Source organism: Lathamus discolor, chromosome 4, assembly GCF_037157495.1.
Source record: "Lathamus discolor isolate bLatDis1 chromosome 4, bLatDis1.hap1, whole genome shotgun sequence".
NCBI classification, from domain to species: Eukaryota; Metazoa; Chordata; class Aves; order Psittaciformes; family Psittacidae; genus Lathamus; species Lathamus discolor.
The window spans coordinates 104,308,183-104,326,047 of NC_088887.1; the positions used below are offsets into that span (position 1 = coordinate 104,308,183).

At 48.3% G+C, this 17,865-nt stretch overlaps 1 long non-coding RNA gene across 4 annotated transcripts; it reads right to left on the reverse strand.

Moving 5' to 3' along the window:
• Nucleotides 1-8,739: 8,739 nt before the first annotated feature.
• LOC136012806 (uncharacterized) lies at nt 8,740-15,464 on the reverse strand. 4 transcript variants are annotated; one of them, XR_010611970.1, is made up of 4 exons: nt 15,390-15,464; nt 11,971-12,048; nt 11,382-11,479; nt 8,740-10,145 (listed from the first exon to the last, which is right to left on the reverse strand). It is a non-coding gene; the product is annotated as an uncharacterized LOC136012806 (long non-coding RNA). The 4 variants fall into 4 exon arrangements; XR_010611968.1 differs by having other exon boundaries at nt 11,971-12,117; XR_010611969.1 differs by lacking the exon at nt 11,382-11,479 and adding an exon at nt 11,480-11,552 and having other exon boundaries at nt 8,740-10,150; nt 11,971-12,117.
• Between the last annotated feature and the right edge of the window lie 2,401 nt (nt 15,465-17,865).

A 17,865-nucleotide genomic window follows, 5' to 3' on the forward strand; every position in this document is an offset into this window, starting at 1 on the left:
CATGAGCAGAGAGCAGTGTGCTCATGTCTACCACAAAGGTGGCCTGGGCTGTGATTCACGAAATAGCACAGGGTTGCTGGCAAGCAGGGTAGTAGAGGAAACAGGGAGACAATTATGGGTCACCAGCAGTCTCAGATAGTGGCCAAACCACTGCCTACTATTTTGTGGTGTTGAGATGGATGCTGTACTTGTTTCAAGCCTTCACTTGGCATACTGCATGTCAGGGAGAAAGGGATAGGACTGGATGTTGCTTCTTTCTCTTAGTAATCCCCTGCTGCCTCCTTTTGATTCAGTGCCTTTGTACATCAGCCTGCACATGCAGATGCGCAAGCTTCAGAGAGAGGCCAAGATGGAAAAAGATGTCTGCTTAGAGGTAATTCTTTCATAACAATGGCCATATGGTTTCTTAAGAATTGTACTACAGTATGAGAATGGGAAATTTCCCCCAAGCAAAAAAAAAAGATGCAGGCTGGCAATGACTTTTAAGCCAAGTATCTCAGCTGGAGTCAAGGGAGTTCTCATTTGGCCTCCACTATATGGAGGTGTTCTAAGTGTAGGAAAGCAGCGAAAAATAACCATCTCTGATCCAAAGGTAAGCTCATCATGCAGGTCCTCCTGCACCATCACCCATGTGGAATCCGCAACATATGCTTCCATTCTGGGGAAAGCGCAGCTCAAAAACTTTGTCAGGTAGTGGAGGGTGGTAAAATGAAAACTGGAATACAGCCAACTGCTACAAATCAATTTTCTCTAATGTATTCATGTTCTTTGGAAGTACCTTCACGCTAGTGTGAAAAGAAAAACAAATGGATAGAATTTATCCTTTTGAAAAAGTCTGATAAAAGTTTTTTACAGGAGTTTGTAAGTAAACTTAGAAACCACGGAGTGATAGGTGATGCCATGGTTTAAAACATGAGCTAATGTTGTCTAATTAAACTAATTAGATCATAATTAGATGGGGCACAACCACTGCCATTTCTGCACTATGTATGATGGACTCCATGGCCTTGGGCTTGTGGTTAGAGCTTTAATCACAAACAGCCATTTTCTTAAACAGAGCTTCACTTTTGCCTAGTGTCCTGGGTTCACAGTAGCAGTCATTTTTTATCCTTCTTAGTAGCTGATGCAGTGCTGTTTTCTTGACTTTCAGCCTGGGAACAGCGCTGATAACACTGATGTTTTTAGTTGCTGCTTAGCAATGTTTAGTCTGACCAAGGACTTTCGGAGTCTCATCCTCTGCCAGGGAGGAGGGAGAGCTGGAAGGAAGCAGAAACAGAACACCTTACCCAAACTAGCCAAAGAGGTATTCCATACCACAGCACGTCATGCCCACTATATAAACTGGGGGCAGTTACCCAGAAAGGCTAGATCGCTGCTCAAGTCAGGCTGGGTATTGGTCGGTGGGTGGTGAGCAGTTGTATTCTCTTCCCTCATTATTTCCCTTACCATTATTATTATTGGTGGTAGCAGCAGTGGTTTGTGCTATACCTTGGTTACTGGACTGTTCTTATCTCAACCCGCGAAAGTTACATTCTTTTGATTCTCCTCCCCATGCCTCTGGAAGGCTGGGGAGGGGGGAGGGGGTGGGCAGGGGGAGGAAAGTGAGGGAGTGAGAGAGCGACTAGCTGGTTCTGAGTTACTGACTGGACTTACACTACGACAGTTCTTTTTGGCACCCAGTGTGGGGCACAAAGGGTTGACATAACAGATGTGACCAGAGTGTGTCTAATTGTATCTGTGATAAGAATTCATTGTTTCAGATTAATAGTCACTCATCACAATGCTGATTTATTGGCTCTCAAAGTTGTTGCTCTTGATCTCACAGTTTCAGCATGTCGTACCTTACTTACAGCTGGTATTTGCTGTGTTAGTGTTTATCAGGTGGGGGCCTTGGGCTAAGGTTCTTGTGTTACTGTACTTTATGGTAATGACTTGTAATACGATAGAATCATTGATCATGAAACTGATCTGGCTTATGTTCCCAGTGTGGTCACCACCTCTTTATTTTGGGAGGTATATAATAGAAGTGTATAGCAATTACACATCTTTTTTCCCCTCCTCAGGTGGTCAGCCTATGAGTGAGACATTCCCACACACCCTAGTGACAAGTACAGTAGCTACTCAGACTCTTGACTACAACAGGTAACGGAGCTACTCCAACTCCAAGCACAGCAGCTACACCAGCCCCAGTGACAAGTACAGCAGCACCATTTGAGAGTTCTGAAGGTTTTGAACGGCCTTTGGGTACCCTTGAGACCTGCCTGCTAATTGTGATGGGGATCACCATGTTGGCACACATACAGAGTGTGTTTTATCCACGACCATTGGAAGTTAAGCAGAGTTGGGTTTGGGTCTTGTCTAGGATTAGACAATGATATAAAAGGACCAAGAGATTTTCCCTGAGGCTGGACAGTCATGAATGGTAGGTAGGGTGTGTGAGACAGTATAGGCAAGTACCTAGTCCACTGGTCCCCTCTACTGCTTTGGAAGCATCGAAGATGGAAGGCAGCTGTATGGAGTCCCCAGTGACAAGTTGAAGAAAGTGCTGAAGGAGAGGGTGAATTGAGTCAGTTTGCCGAGATGAAAGCCATCCAGCTGGCCTTGGACATTGCTGAACGAGAAAAGTGGCCAGTACTTTATCTCTATAGTGACTCACGGATGGTGGCAAATGCCCTGTGGGGGTGGCTGCAGCAACGGAAGCAGAGCAACTGGCAGCGCAGAGGTAAACCCATATGGGCTGCTGCGCTGGCAAGATATCGCTGCCCAGGCGCAGAACCTGGTGGTGAAGGTACGCCATGTAGATGCTCATGTACCAAAGAGTCGGGCCCCTGAGGAACACCAGAATAACCAACAAGTGGATAAAGCTGCTAAGATTGAAGTGGCTCAGATGGACTTATATTGGCAACATAAGGGTGAATTATTTTTGGACCGGTGGGCCCATGACACTTCAGGCCATCAGGGCAGAGATGCAAGATATAGGTTGGCTTGTGATTGAGGGGTGGACTTAGCAATGGACACTATTGCCCAGGTTATTCACAAGTATGAAACATGCTGTAGTTAAGCAAGCCAAGCAGTTAAAGCCTCTTTGGTATGGAAGATGATGGCTGAAGTACAAATATGGGGACACCTGGCAAACTGACTACATCACCCTCTCTCTCCTGCTCTGAAAGACTGTTACAAGAGATGGAGCCCGACATCATGGACCGGATGGACTCAGCAGCTTTACAGGGGTTGTTCCATGCACTAAGGAATGATCTGTGTGTGTATGTGTGTGTGTGTGTGTGTGTGTGTGTGTGTGTGTATGTGTGTATATATATGAGATAAGAGTGATGGTATATTGAAAATGTGGGATCTGAGCATGACGTGAATGGTATGGAATAAGAGGTGGATACTTGTCCTGCGTTCAGCAGTAGCAGTCATTTTTCTCCTTCTTAGTAGCTGGTGCAGTGCTGTGTTTTTGACTTTCAGCCTGGGAATAGCACTGATAACTCCGATGTTTTTAGTTGCTGCTCAGTAATGTTTACTCTGACCAAGGACTTTTGGAATCTCATGCTCTGCCAGGGAGGAGGGGAAGCTGGGAGGAAGCAGAGACAGGACACGTGACCCAAACCAGCCAAAGAGGTATTCCATACCACAGCACGTCATGCCCACTATATAAACTGGGGGCAGTTACCCAGAAGGGCTAGATCGCTGCTCAAGTCAGGCTGGGTATTGGTCGGTGGGTGGTGAGCAGTTGTATTCTCTTCCCTCATTATTTCCCTTACCATTATTATTATTGGTGGTAGCAGCAGTGGTTTGTGCTATACCTTAGTTACCGGACTGCTCTTATCTCAGCCCGTGGGAGTTACGTTCTTTCGATTCTCCTCCCCATCCCTCCGGGAGCAGGTGGGGGGAGGAAGGGGCGGAATGACAGAGTGACTGCATGGTTCTGAGTTACTGACTGGACTTAAACCATGACACCTAGCTTTTCAGAGCCAGCAGTACCATGCCTGCATCCACCGTCCCCATCTTGGCCACACCACTGTAAAGCTCAGGATGTGCATGTTCTGAACTGCCAGGGACGAGACCTGGAGTTTGTCTTCTTCTGCTGAAAGCCGGAGGACTGCAACAGAAGGAAAGAGAGCAGAGCTGAAACCCACTGATCTGCAGAGACCCGCAGGCATTCTCTCCAGGCCATGCCAGGCCTTGCCATCCCTTTCCCTGGTCAGGAGGCGCAGGCAGGACAAATGGATCACCTGGAAACTGCTGCTCAGGAATGCAACAAATGCCTCTGAGCTGTTCCCTGGAGCGGGACAGGGCATGGCAGCACTCTGCCCGGGCTCTGCCACCGGCCCCACCAGCCCTGGCACACACAGCGCTGCCCCTACTCCCCGCTGCAGGTCTCTTGCAGCCCTCCTGGGCTGCTGACCCTCAGGTGTCACATGGCCAGCACTGGGCAGAGAGTTCCATCAAACACACTGCTGGTGAGCACACTCCAGGCAGCAGGGCCCCCCCTCTCCCCTCCCATCAGCAGGGTGACCCCAGGGAAGGACAAGACCCGGGGGGAGGTGGCACTGAGCAAGGTGCCACGGAGCCCCGCTGTGAGGGCAGGGGTGGGAGGGGGAGGTACAGAGCCCCTTGCAGCACAGGCCCAGCATGCGGCAGTCGGGGCTCTTGTGGCCACAGGGCTGATCCTCACTGTCAGTGCAATGGCTGGGACTGAGGCCAGGCTGCCAAAAGAGGGCCAGACTGTTTTCTTTGATCCATTGGCTTTGTTCCTAATACATTTTTTTAGAAGAGATCACGTTTCTCACAGGACTAACCTCACGGCTGCCTCTCGCACGGTGACCTGAGCATTGTGTAGGTGCGGCAGGCTCTGACGCACGTGTACCTCAGGCCTGCTTCTGTCCTGACCCAGCTGGTAAGAGCACAAGGGCACGGCACAGGCACAGACCCTCCCAGTCGCCTGGACCGATCCCTTGTCCCATCACCACACCCCCCTTCCACCTCAGGCTGTTTCCATCTCCCAGACAGGAGCCAGAGAAGGGTCTGGAGGTCCCGAGACCCCTCTGTCCCACTGCCAGGACCCAGATGAGCCTCCTTCAACATCCTGAAGGCAGGGAGGAGAGAGGGCCTCAGCGTGGCTGAGGAGAGTGTCTCCCAGAGGCATCAGTCTCGTCAGTCAGAAGCCATGCTGGGCTGCAGAGCATAGAAGCCATCCCCATGAGAGCGCAGGGCGTGAGGGGCACAGCCCTGCTAAGTGCTGCTGCAGGGCTGTGCTGACGGGCAGTTATCCTTGCAGTGGGCCCATCAGTGGGGCTCAGGCAACTCAAAGCAGCCTTAATTCATCAGAGTTGCCAGAGCTTCTCAGCCAGCTGCAGAGCAGTGGGGCTGCCCTCCTGCTTCTTCACATGACCCGTCACATTTCTGAACATAACCAGGGCCTTCATCTTGTGTTCAGTATGGGCATTTGCCAGGGTCTCCATCATGTCCAGCAGCAGGACCAGCATTTTCCTTGCCTGTATGAAGCACGGAATTTCATTTTTGTTAAGTGGTGAAAGACCACTCTGGCAAAAATGCTCTGGCCACTAAGCACCAGCCTTCCATCCAGCTGCCTGGCCAGTGGCATAGGAATCCCTACAGCAGCCTCCTGGCAGGCAGTGGCCGTGGATGCACTGATGCGACTGGTGCCCGTGAAGAGACGTTGAAGGCATTTGGAGCTGTCATCCCAGATCCTGACTTCCAGCCCAAGTCAAGCCACCGCATTACCCACTGTCCAGCCCCAGGCTGCCAACACAGCTTCACTTGACTATGCCCTGCTCACTGCATCAGGTCTCTGTGACAGTGTGATAAGGCCTCTGAGCACCAGCGAGAGCAGCACTTGCCTCGCATGCATCAGGGACCTCTGGATTTTGTACACCCCAGCAAACTTCTTTGGTGTCATGTTGCTGGAGGCCAGCAGCTGAAACAAAGACGGCAGTGAGTCTTGCCGGGCCTGCAGGGCTCCCCGCACTGTGTAGCTCCTGGGTCCCACTATCAGCTCAGGTACTAAGGTACCAGGGACAGAGAGCCAGTCCTCTTGACTTGCTCAAACAGCTCTGTGTCCTTTCTATGTTGAGTACACCAGAACTGCCCACAATACCCCAAGTGAGGTCTCACGAGAGCAGAGTAGAAGGGCAGGATCACCTCCTTCAACCTGGTGGTCACAGTTTTTTTGATGCAGCCCAGGATACGGTTGGCTTTCTGGGCTACAGGTGCACACTGAAGCCGGCTCATGTTCAGTTTCTCATTGACCAACACCCCCAAGTCCTTCTCCGCAGGGCCGCTCTGAATCCCTTCTCTGCCCAACCTGTAGCTGTGCCTGGAATTGCTCCAACCCGGGTGTAGGACCTTGCACTTGGCTTGGTTGAACTATATGAGGGTGGCATCAGCCCACCTCACAAGCATGTCAGGTTCCCTCTGGATGGCATTCCTTCCCTCCAGCGTATCAACCGGACCACACAGCTTGGTGTCATTGGCAAACTTGCTGAGGGCGCACTCAATCCCACTCTCCATGTCACTGACAAAGACCAGTCCCAACACTGATCCCTGAAGGACACCACTCGTTACCTGGACACTGAGCCATTGACCACACCTCTTTGAGTGCGGCCATCCAGGCAGTTCTTTATCCACCGAGTGGTCCATCTATCAAATTGATGTCTCTCCAATTTAGAGGCAAGGATGTTGTGTGGGACAGCGTCAAACGCTTTGCACAAGTCCAAGTAGAATTCAGTTCTGGTCTGCAACCAGAAGAATTCTGCATGCGGCCATCTAGCCAGTTCTTTATCTAGCAAGGTGTCCATCTATCAAATTGACGTCTCTCCAATTTAGAGACATGGTGGGTCAGAGCTCTGGAGGGCCCTCCCAAAGCAGCAAGCTGGGCAGCAGGGCAGGGAGAGCTACCCGTCTTGCAGGGCAGAGACCTGCTGAATGCTTCAGCTGGTGCCCAGGATCACCTCACAGGCATATTTGAGCTGCAGGCTGCTGCCCACAGCGGACAGGGAAGGGGAGATAGCCTGGCTGGACGGTGCCTGCCTCCTTACCTGCACTAAAGAACACTTGGCTATCAAATCAGCCAGCTTCCCAATCATCCCCACAGCCCTTTCACATACCACTGTGTGCTGGCAGTTGGTGAAGGGCAGCAGCATCTGGGAGGAAAGTGCTGCTGTGCCCTGGGAGCTGGTGCCAGTGCCAGCAGCAGCAGCACTGCTCAAGTCCTGGCTGGACTCGTGCAGTCCTTGTGGCCAGATGCCACCCCAGGGCTGTGTCTGTTCCTTTCTGTGTCCTCCTCTGGAGCACAGGCTTTTGTCCCCTCTCTCCAGGCTGGGCTTTTGGGCAAGAGCCTGGCGGGGGGCTGCAATGGGGGAATGAGAATACAGCCCCCTGGGAAGCCAGGAGTGCAGAGTTTCAGGACTGGGCCCTCTGTGCAGGACAGGCAGGTCCCAGTGGGTGTCTGCCCCAGTCAGACCTGGGCAGGAAAGCAGGAGGGACTGCAAGGCAGGGGAAGAAGGACAGCACCAGCTGCCAGTGCTGCAGTGCCTGAGGAGAGTGGTCAATACTTCCCACTGCTTTGGTGCAAGGAAAGCTCTGAGGATGGAGCTGGCCCACAAGTGCCATCGGCAAGGCTTTGCTGTGGCACGGGAAGAGGCTGCAAAGGGGAAGTCACATAGATTGCAGCCAGGGGATACGAGGGTCCAGCAAGTACAAGAATGGTCCACTACAATACTCTGGGAAACAAGCAGGCCTATGAGATGTCTGTGTATGGAGGGACACAGCCCAGGCCTTCAGACAGGAGCCTGCAGAAATGTTTTTGATCCATTACTGCCATAATGTAATTTAAATTAATCTTGTTTTATCTATTCCAGTTAATGATACTTTAAAATTCAGTAGTCAGTAGAGAATAACTACATTTTTCAAATTTTTTAATTTTCCAAATGCATAACTTAGAGTTTGTAATTAAAAGAAAGGCACCTTTATTTCTACGAAATATTTTTTGGGGCCTTCCAAAATATGAATTATACCAAAAGATTTAACATCTTATAATTAACACTAATTTACATGCATGCTGGTGCTCTGTGCTAGTGGAATCAGATCCATTCATCCATTTGTCTCAGAATCTTTACTGGCAAGATATAATTGAGGGGTTTCTATATAAAGGGAAGGGTGAAAAAGGTATCTTTGTTCCATGCTGACATGGGGTGCCCGCTGTGCAGCAGTGCCTCGCCTGCCCTGTTCCAGGCCAGAGCCTGCAGCCCGGAGCTGCATCCTCGTTCTCCCTCAAGCACAAAGCTCCAAAGGGCTCTTCTCCAGGCCCCTCTCATCTCTCTGCCATCTTTCTGACTTACAGTCCTGTGAAGGGTCAGTCTCTCTTGGGAACTGGTTCTGCAGCTGCTTCATTGAGTGTTGCCTGTGGCCCCATATACAGACTTGACCTCCCTCCCCCACCAAGGTCATTCTTGCCACGGAAGATGACTTGTGCAGTGAGAGACATAAAGACACAGATATGTTGGCATGTTGCCCAAGCCATGAGGGTGGGACTAAACATCTTACAGAAACCCTTTATGCAACAAGACCAAGCTCTGTTTCCCCCAGTCTTTTCAATAGAAATGAGAACCTTTCAGATGACTCACAGATCTGAAATATCTATATTCTATTATCACAAATTTTTTAATTTTTTTTTTCATGTCTTGCTGTAATTCACAAGGCATTTCAACTTCTGAGTGGACTCTGAAAGTTTTATTGACTTCTCAAACTCTTACAGGTCATGATACCAAATATATCCATCTTTCATAAACATTTTCAATTGTCCTGGTTTCATCTAAGAGCTACTGTAGGAGACAATTCTTCTGAAAAGCATGAATGACTGTTCTAATAGGGGACATATATTTCAGATTCCAGGAAGGTTTAATACATGTCTGAGCAAAATGGTTTTCCCTTCCCTTAGAAGCTTGGACTGATGTCATCCTGCATGGAGCAAAAGCTTTGACATTGAGCTTCTCTGATTATTTTATCATACAAGAAGCTGTAGGCCTGTATTCACCATCTGGTTATTATTCTATGATCTCTTTTTATTCCAATAAAGAGAAAAAATAACAAATTTTATTTTTCTGCTTTTTCCTTTAATTTCAGAATACTAAATTTTTCGCATCTTAAATCCTCGATCATTCCTTAGGCCAGAGACACTGAGTAAAACAGACTGCACAGGCAGGAGAATTACTATTCTTTGTCATCAGTTATAGCCCTGTTGGGGACACTGACATTTTTCTTTGGCTTCAGAGGAACCTTCTTTATTTTGACTTTTAAAACTCTATTTATTCCAGAATACGTTTCTTGCAGCAGATTGTATTTTTAAAATCTCTTTATATTGATATAAAGTGATTTTGCAATTTGTAGAAAGTTCACTCATGAGAATTACTAATAACTCCTATTTTTTCCCCTTTCCTATTGCGAAGCTTGTTTTGTTTAGTGATTTGTATATCAAAACTCTTAGAAAGTTCATTTTACTTTAAACCTTAATGCTCAGGACGCTGTAGTGCAGGATGACTTGTAACTTTCAATCTTCGCACATCAACAAATAAGGTTTTTACAGGGGGCGGCGCCAGGAGTGACAGTGTCAGATTCAACCCGGTCATCGTCGGCCACTAACGGTCATTTGCCGAGGTGAGCACCCTCAATTCAGAGCGGCGAGAGCCAGCGAGGCAGCCCGTGCCCAAGACCCGGCAGCTCCGCTGGCGCGCAGTGATACGGGAGCACCACCCTGGGCTGGGAAAACCCGCCCCAGGGGCGCAGGAACGGGGCGTGGAGCGCAGTTTGCGCGGGCATGGCGGGCGCGCACCGGGCCGGACTGGGAGGGTTCGGGGCTCGCCGCTCGCCTCGGGCCCAGGGCCCGGTCTGCGAGCTCCGCCCTGGCTGCCCCGGCGGTGGCAGCGTCGGCACCTGGCAGAGCCGGTGAGAGGGGAGGCTGCAGCGCAGAGCGCGGGGTATAGAAAGTTCCTGCGCTGGTGGCACGGCTGCACGCGGTGCGCCCTGGTGGAGGTCCTCCTCCTGCAGGGGCTGAGCTGCGGGAGACTCAGTAGGCTGAAAGACGTCAGGGAAGCTGGGGGGAAGCCGGACTGCTTGCTCCATGCCTAAACTGTGCGGGGGCCACGAGTGCCCATCATAGCGCATCCAGAAAAGGAGGGCATTAATCCAGGAAGGTGGGAACCAGTAACAAAAAAAAAAAAAAAAAAAAAAAAAAAAGAGGAAAAGGACAATTAAAAGCAAGGGACTTCCTCTAAAATCTGGTGTCCCCACCCAGAACTGCTTTGCAGGGGCCTAATGAGGAAGCTCACACCTCGACAAATGGAAATCCTACTGATGCACCTGTAAGGAGGATCACTACTGATGCCTCCAGAAAATAGCAGTGGGTTATAGTAGTAGGGGGCTCTACTTTGAAAAGCACAGATGCACCCATCTGTTGGCCTGGCCCAGTCTCAAGGGAGGTGTGCTGCCTACCAGGGGCTCAGATCAGGAATGTTGCCAAGAGGCTGTCTGGTCTAGTAAGTCCCACTATTACCCACTTCTTGTGGTTTGTATGGGTGCTAGTGATACCGATAGCAGTAGCCTGGAGGACATTAGGGACTACAGAGCCCTGGGAGAGGTAGTCAGGGGCTCTGGAGTTCAGATACTTTTTTCATCAATCATTCTGGTTAAAGGAGAGAACCTCAAGGAAGCTAGGAGGATTTGGCAGATTAATAAATGGTTAGAACAGTGGTGCCATAGTCAAGGGTTTGGGTATTTAGAACATGGGACTCAGTTTGGGAGGCCAGGTCTGCTGGAGGCTGGTGAAGCTGGTCTGACAATGAAGGGGAGGAGCTGCTTTGGTGGGAGACTTGCCAGGCTGGTCAAGAAAGCTTTAAACTAGATTTCTTGGGGTAGGGTGGCATCAATCCATCCCAACACTCCCCATCAGTTGCCAGCACCTGTAATAAATGCTTGGAGCGATGCAGAACTATTTCAGCTGCTTCAGCCATTGAGTTGGCTTCATTTGGAGCTCAGCTCAGATGCCTTTGTACAAATGCCCGTTAGTATGGGTAATAAACAAGAGGAATTAGAGATTTGTGCACAGCGACAGGGGTATGATATCATTGGCATCACAGAAACATGGTGGGATGGCTCCTATGATTGAAGTGTTGGAATGGGAGTTTATAGGCTCTTTAGAAAAGACAGGCCAGGTGGATGGGGGGGGAGTAGTTATTTATGTTAGTGATAAGCTGGAAAGTATGGAAATCTGGGCACAGGTAATCAGTCAACAGAGAGTTTGTGGATCAGGGTCAAAGGGAAAACAGCAATGAGGGACATTACTGTGGGGATCTGTTACAGACCGCCTGATCAAGAGTTTTCTGTGGATGAAGCGCTTGATAGGAGCAGCCGCACACTTGCAGGCCCTTGCCCTCATGGGGGACTTCAATCATCCTGGTACCTGTTGGAGGGATGGTACGGCCTGGCACAAGGAATCCAGGAGGTTCCTCGATTGTGTGAAAGGCAACTTTCTCCTGCAAGTAATAGAGGAGCCAACAAGGAGACGTGCCATGCTTGGCTTGGTGCTCACCAGCAGGGTGGGGCTGGTTGGGAATGTGATGCTCCAGGGCAGCCTTGGTTATAGCGATCATGAGATGGGAGAGTTAAAGATCCACAGGACAGTGAGAAGAGCGTGCAGCAAGCTCAGTGCTCTGGACTTCAAGAGAGTGGACTTTGGCCTCTTTAGGAACCTGCTTAGTAAGGTTCCATGTTGTGGAGATTAATTGCACAGACTGTAATATCCTGAGAACCAAAGACCCCTTTATTCAAGATTACATGGATTATATATGTTAAGATTATGTCCGCACGCTCAAAGCTACAGTGCAATTGGTTAATTGCTGCTGTCCACACGCACAACACAAGCTTTCAATTGGTTAGCTGGTCTTTCGATACCTTCCTCTCCTCTTCATTTTCTTTTCCAAGTTCCTCCTCCTACATCCTGTTTTTGTTCTTTTCGTTCTGCCTTCCTTGCTGAAGGTCAGTTCACCAAAGAGTCAAGGTCATTCAGCATGCTCTGATCAAGCTCAAAACCCTCTTCACCTACACCATGCGATAAAGCTGTTGAGGACAAGGCCCCAAAATGCTGGTTGATATTCAAGGATCACCTGCTCCAACCTCAGGAGTGTTGCATCTGAACTAGAAGGATATGTGACAGGAAGGCCAAGAGATCTCCATGGATGGATAGGAAGTGGTTGAGGAAACTTAGAGGGGAAGAAGGAAGCTTATAAAAGGTAGAAGCAGGGGCAGGCAGCCTGAGAAGAATACAGGGATGTTGTCCAGGGAGCTAGGGACCAGGTTAGAAAAGCTAAGGGCCAGTTAGAATTAAACTTGGCTAGGGATGTGAAAGATAACAGGAAGGGATTCTGTAGTTACATTGCAAATAAAAGACAGACTAGGGACAACGTGGGCACTCTCCACAAGCTATCAGGAGAACTGGTTACCCTGGATTTGGAGAAGGCTGAGGTTCTGAATGACTTCTTTGCCTCAGTCTTCACTGGCAAATGCTCTGACAACACCACCGAAGTCTTGGAAGGCAGACGCAGGGGCTGCGAGAATGAAGACCCTAGGCCCACTGTAAGAGAGGATCTGGTTCAAGACCATCTTAAGAACCTGAATGTGCACAAGTCCATGGGACCTGATGAAATCCATCTGCGGGCCCTGAAGGAGCTGGCGAATGAAGTTGCTAAGCCACTGGCCATCATATTTGAAAAATCATGGCAGTCAGGTGAAGTTCCCGATGACTGGAAAAAGGGAAATATAACCCCCATTTTCAAGAAGGGGAAAATGGAAGGCCCAGGGAATTACAGACCAGTCAGTCTCACCTCTGTGCCTGGTAAAATCTTGGAGCACATTCTCCTGGACAGCATGCTAAGGCACATGAAAAACAACAAGGCGCTTGGTGACAGCCAGCATGGCTTCACTAAGGGGAAATCCTGCCTGACCAATTTGGTGACCTTCTATGATGGGGCTACAGAACTGACGGATAGGGGAAGCACAGTTAATGTCATCTACCTGGACTTGTGCAAAGCGTTTGACACTGCCCCACACGACATCCTTGTGTGTAATTGGAGAGACATCAATTTGATAGATGGACCACTTGGTGGATAAAGAATTGGCTGGATGGCCACACACAAAGAGTTTTGGTTAACAGCTCAATGTCCACTTGGAGACCGGTAATGAGTGGTGTCCCTCAGGGATCGGTGTTGGGACCGGTCTTGTTTAACATCTTCATCGCTGACATGGACAGTGGGATTGAGTGCGCCCTCAGCAAGTTTGCCGATGACACCAAGCTGTGTGGTCCGGTTGATACGCTGGAGGGAAGGGATGCCATCCAGAGGGACCTTGACACGCTTGTGAGGTGGGCTGATGCCACCCCCATATAGTTCAAAGAAGCCAAGTGCAGGGTCCTACACCTGGGTCAGGGCAATCCCAGGCACAGCTACAGGTTGGGTTGAGAAAAGATTCAGAGAGGCCCTGCAGAGAAGGACTTGGGGGTGTTGGTTGATGAGAAACTGAACATGAGCCGGCTTCAGTGTGCGCCTGTAGCCCAGAAAGCCAGCCATATCCTGGGCTGCATCAAAAGAATTGTGACCACCAGGTTGAAGGAGGTGATCCTGCCCCTCTACTCTGCTCTCTTGAGATCTCACTTGGGGTATTGTGTGCAGTTCTGGTGTCTTCAACATAAAAAGGACACAGAGCTGTTGGAGCAAGTCCAGAGGAGGACCATGAGAATGATAAATGGGGCTGGAGCGCCTCCTGCATGAAGGCAGTCTGAGAAAGTTGGGGCTGTTCAGCCTGAAGAAGGCTGTGTGAAGACCTCATAGCAGCCTTCCAGTATTTGAAGGGGGCCTACAAGGATGCTGGAGAGGGATTCTTCATTAGGGACTGTAGTGATAGGACAAGGGGTAACGGGGTAAAACTTAAACAGGGGAAGTTTAGATTGGGTGTAAGGAAGACGTTCCTTACTGTGAGGATGGTTAGGCACTGGAATGGGTTGCCCAGGGAAGTTGTGAATGCTCCATCCCTGGCAGTGTTTAAGGCCAGGTTGGATGGAGCCTTGGGTGATGTGGTTTAGTGTGAGGTGTCCCTGCCCATGGCAGGGGGTTTGGAACTAGATGATCTTGAGGTCCTTTCCAGCCCTAACTATTCCATGATTTTATGACTATCACATTTGTATATTTATGAGGACTAATATGTGAACTTTCTAATAAATAGAAGACCTTCTTTGTGTTCTAGTCTAATTTTTGCCTACATCACTAAGTTGGATAGAAAAGAAGGAACAACACTTTCTAGGTTTTATGCCAGTGTAAAATTTCTTCATATCTCTGCTCATATTATGCCTGAGAGATTTTATCCCTTCAATGTGGCAGAAAGCCACAATGAGAAAATTCAGCATATGGGTATGAAGGTGTCTTTATGCATTAGTGGGGACACACACATACAAAGACACACTTTTCTGGCAGAGGAATGTTGTGCCATACCCATTGCAGCCATCTGACCCTCTTTCATCTCAGTTTCATCTGAAGGTGCTTGGGGCGGCAGAGGTAAAAAGTCTTCCGGAATCAGCAGGTGTGAGGTGAAATTGTGTTAGAAATAAAGATGTTGAAAGAAAAATGGAGTATGAACTCATATTATGACATTAACTATAGCAGTAAGTATAGAAGCAAATAGGTGACATAGGGACCATGAGAATGATAGCTGCTACCACCAAAGCGTGTCCATCTTACGGACCATGGCTAGCTGAACATGATCAAACTGGGCTAGATAGAGAGAGTGAAGAATTAACAGATGATGGCATGAAGTTTAGGCCTTTGAATTTTGGGTGGGAAAATGATGAGATGAGATGAGGACATTGAGCATAGCCGGGGAGTCTGACTCGAAAGAGCTGCCTAGAGATTTTGAAAGCTGTGTTATCACTAAGAAAGAGGCCAGGTCCCCTCTGCAGCTTTAAAAAATGAAAATGGTGGATTTATTTCTTCTGTGATGCATAAAACGGAGCTCTGACTTCCCACAGTTCCCTCCTCTCCATTTTATCCTGCACTTCATCCTTGATATCTCATTTAATCTCCACCCCCCACCAGTTTTCCACAATAGCAGCTAGAACTCCTCTACTACAGAGAGAAAAAATCCAAATTTTGCATGGCTTCCAGATCTCTCACACATCAAGGCGTCCATATACTGGAATACAGTCAGCTTCTTGGCTGAGGGACACAAGGCCCCCACCCTCATCAGAATAGAAGGGACATCCTGAGCCAAGCCCAGGCTTTTGCTGAAAAGTCCCATAATCTCAGTAAGAAAAACATGGTTTTTACCTTAGACTAGCCTTGGTCACTTGTCAGAGGACAGAATTCTGCTCCAATAGTCGCAGTCCCGTGTCTCAGTCTTTGATGACCTTGCATTGAATCTTGACTGCTCTCAGTATGTTGTTTAACACTTTGGCAAGGAGACAAGAACACTCTGCAAATCCATCTTATCCTGACATACGCAACACACAGAAGGTCAGATGCACAGCTCATGTCAGTCAGTAACAGCCAGTAGCAAAGTTACTTCAGTTTAAGATTTTGCCTGTATTATTTTGGCTAATATCTTTTAGTCTGTCCATATCCTGGGAATAACTACTGCTCATTGAACAGTTTTAAAATGTCTATAAACCTGAGGAGTGTAGCAAATTCAGTGATGGCTTCAATAAAAATATGTTCAGTGCCAGATTATGAATCTGGTCATGCTGGTATAAAGCCAGAGTAATTCTGTTGACGTCATTGGAGTTACATTGGCATTATATTATCAGAACAGAGATAAAACCTTAGTTCACAAGTGGCTCCATATTGCTTTGAAGTTTTATGGATTCCCTTTTGTCTCACCCATTCTCTTTAGATCATGTTTGTTTGGTTTGGCTTAAGAAAATAATTCAGGATTTACCCACAGCCCACCCTTATTTTTTTTTTTTTTTTGGGGGGGGGGGGGTCTGAATTCAGTTGTGGAGGGTTTTGGTTTGTTCTGAAAACAAAAAATAGCAAACAAGTTGTCATTTTTTCCCCTTTTTTATGAGCTAGCAGCCAAGAGCTCCCATTCTTTGAATTTCTGAAGGTTTTTTTGAAATTTATCTTTCTTAAACTGAATGGTGTTGCAAAGTGAACATCATTATGTCTGTTTTCATCTCAGCAAGAAGAACCTGGCGGCTGTGCAAGCTCCTGTTTGCAGAGAGGTTAAATTCAGGAGGCCTGCAAGACTGGGGCCTTGCGAATCCTGTAGCTGTCAGAAGTAATCCGGCCAGAGACATTGCAGCTTTGTACTCAGCATAATTAAAGCAACCACTTGGAATTCTTTGTATGTAAAGAACAAGACAATAGGCATTGAGACTGCTATTGAAAGCAGCTGCAAGAGAGGAAGTCCTGCAGCTAGGAGTTAGTAAATCCTGCTCTGGACATTTTAGTACTGCAATTCAAATTCTCATGATCCTTTCTGTGAGGCTGAAAGCTATTTTACACTGTCTTTCACCTTTTCTGTCCCGTTCTTCCTTCAATTGTTAGGTCTGTGAAACCAAATTTTAGAAATATTTGGGACCCTACTGTGCCCCCAATATCCAGTGCCATTGTGATCTCACAGCTGTCTGTGGAAATATGACAGGTTGTATACACTGCCGTTGTAAATTTGAGGGACTGAGCGTTATAAAACCAGCTAGGGGAAGCTATGGCTGGAATTAATTGTGGAAGCTCTTGCCAGCTTCGGTGAGGTGGGATGTATGTATTTCAGTGGTCCACAGTTGTTTACGATGAAATCCTTTCTCCTTAGCTAGGGCACTGCTACACCAACCAGATTTTCATGTTGCTTGCTCTGAGATGGGGAGAGTAAAGAGAAGGGGTGAGTGTGTCAGGCAGCTCAAAAGAACTACAAATTTAGTGTCAGCAGGGAAATGTGGGCTCCCTTAAAGACCTTCATGGGGCAGGCAATATGTGCTATCTAACTTCAGTGCCTTTTGGCTTTAACTGTACAGTGGACAGTGGAAGGAGTGGACCCCTTCCATGTTAATACTCCATTGCTTGATATGCCTCTCCAGTGGCCACCTCCATTCTGCTTAAATCCAGTATTAGACTGAGTGGAAAGGATGGGGAGCCAGAGGGAAATACGAGGTGTCTCCATCTCCCTGGGATCCTTACTGCAGAACCTCCTTCTGAGGAGACTTTATAGTAATATAAAATGTCAGTTCCCAGCCTCAGCAGAGCAGTTACAGTTCTTCTCAGAACACTTCATCTGTGCTTTGGAGTGTCTCCTAATGACAAGGTAATAGGATATCCTGGGTGAAAACACCATGCCCTTTGAAATTTTGGCTGTGTCTATACTGCTAACTAAAGTGAGGGACTGATCCCTGGCCTCAAGTGCAACACTGGCTGTTTTGTGCCCCCTCTGTTATGGGCCCCTCTTTAGATCAGGTAAGACTTAGTGAAAACAAGTCAGAGTACTGAAACCCAGAGCCAAGGCATAACAGCTATACAGTATGGTGTACCTGAAAGTCTTGTCTTTCATACAAGAGAAGAGGTCAGCTGAGTAGGTCCTTACCGATAGGCCAAGTGGCACGACCTGGCTTGTGTCCATGCTGCTTGTGGCCAAGATTCTTTTGCAGTACCCTGGCCACATCCACACTACACAGCACATGGCTTTAGCTGTTTTCTGATTCCTGGGTGATGCTTTGTGACCACATGTCCTGGGTTCAGCAGTAGCAGTCATTTTCCTCCTTCTTAGTAGCTAGTGCTGTGCTGTATTTGGATTTTTTGGCCTGGGAACAGTGCT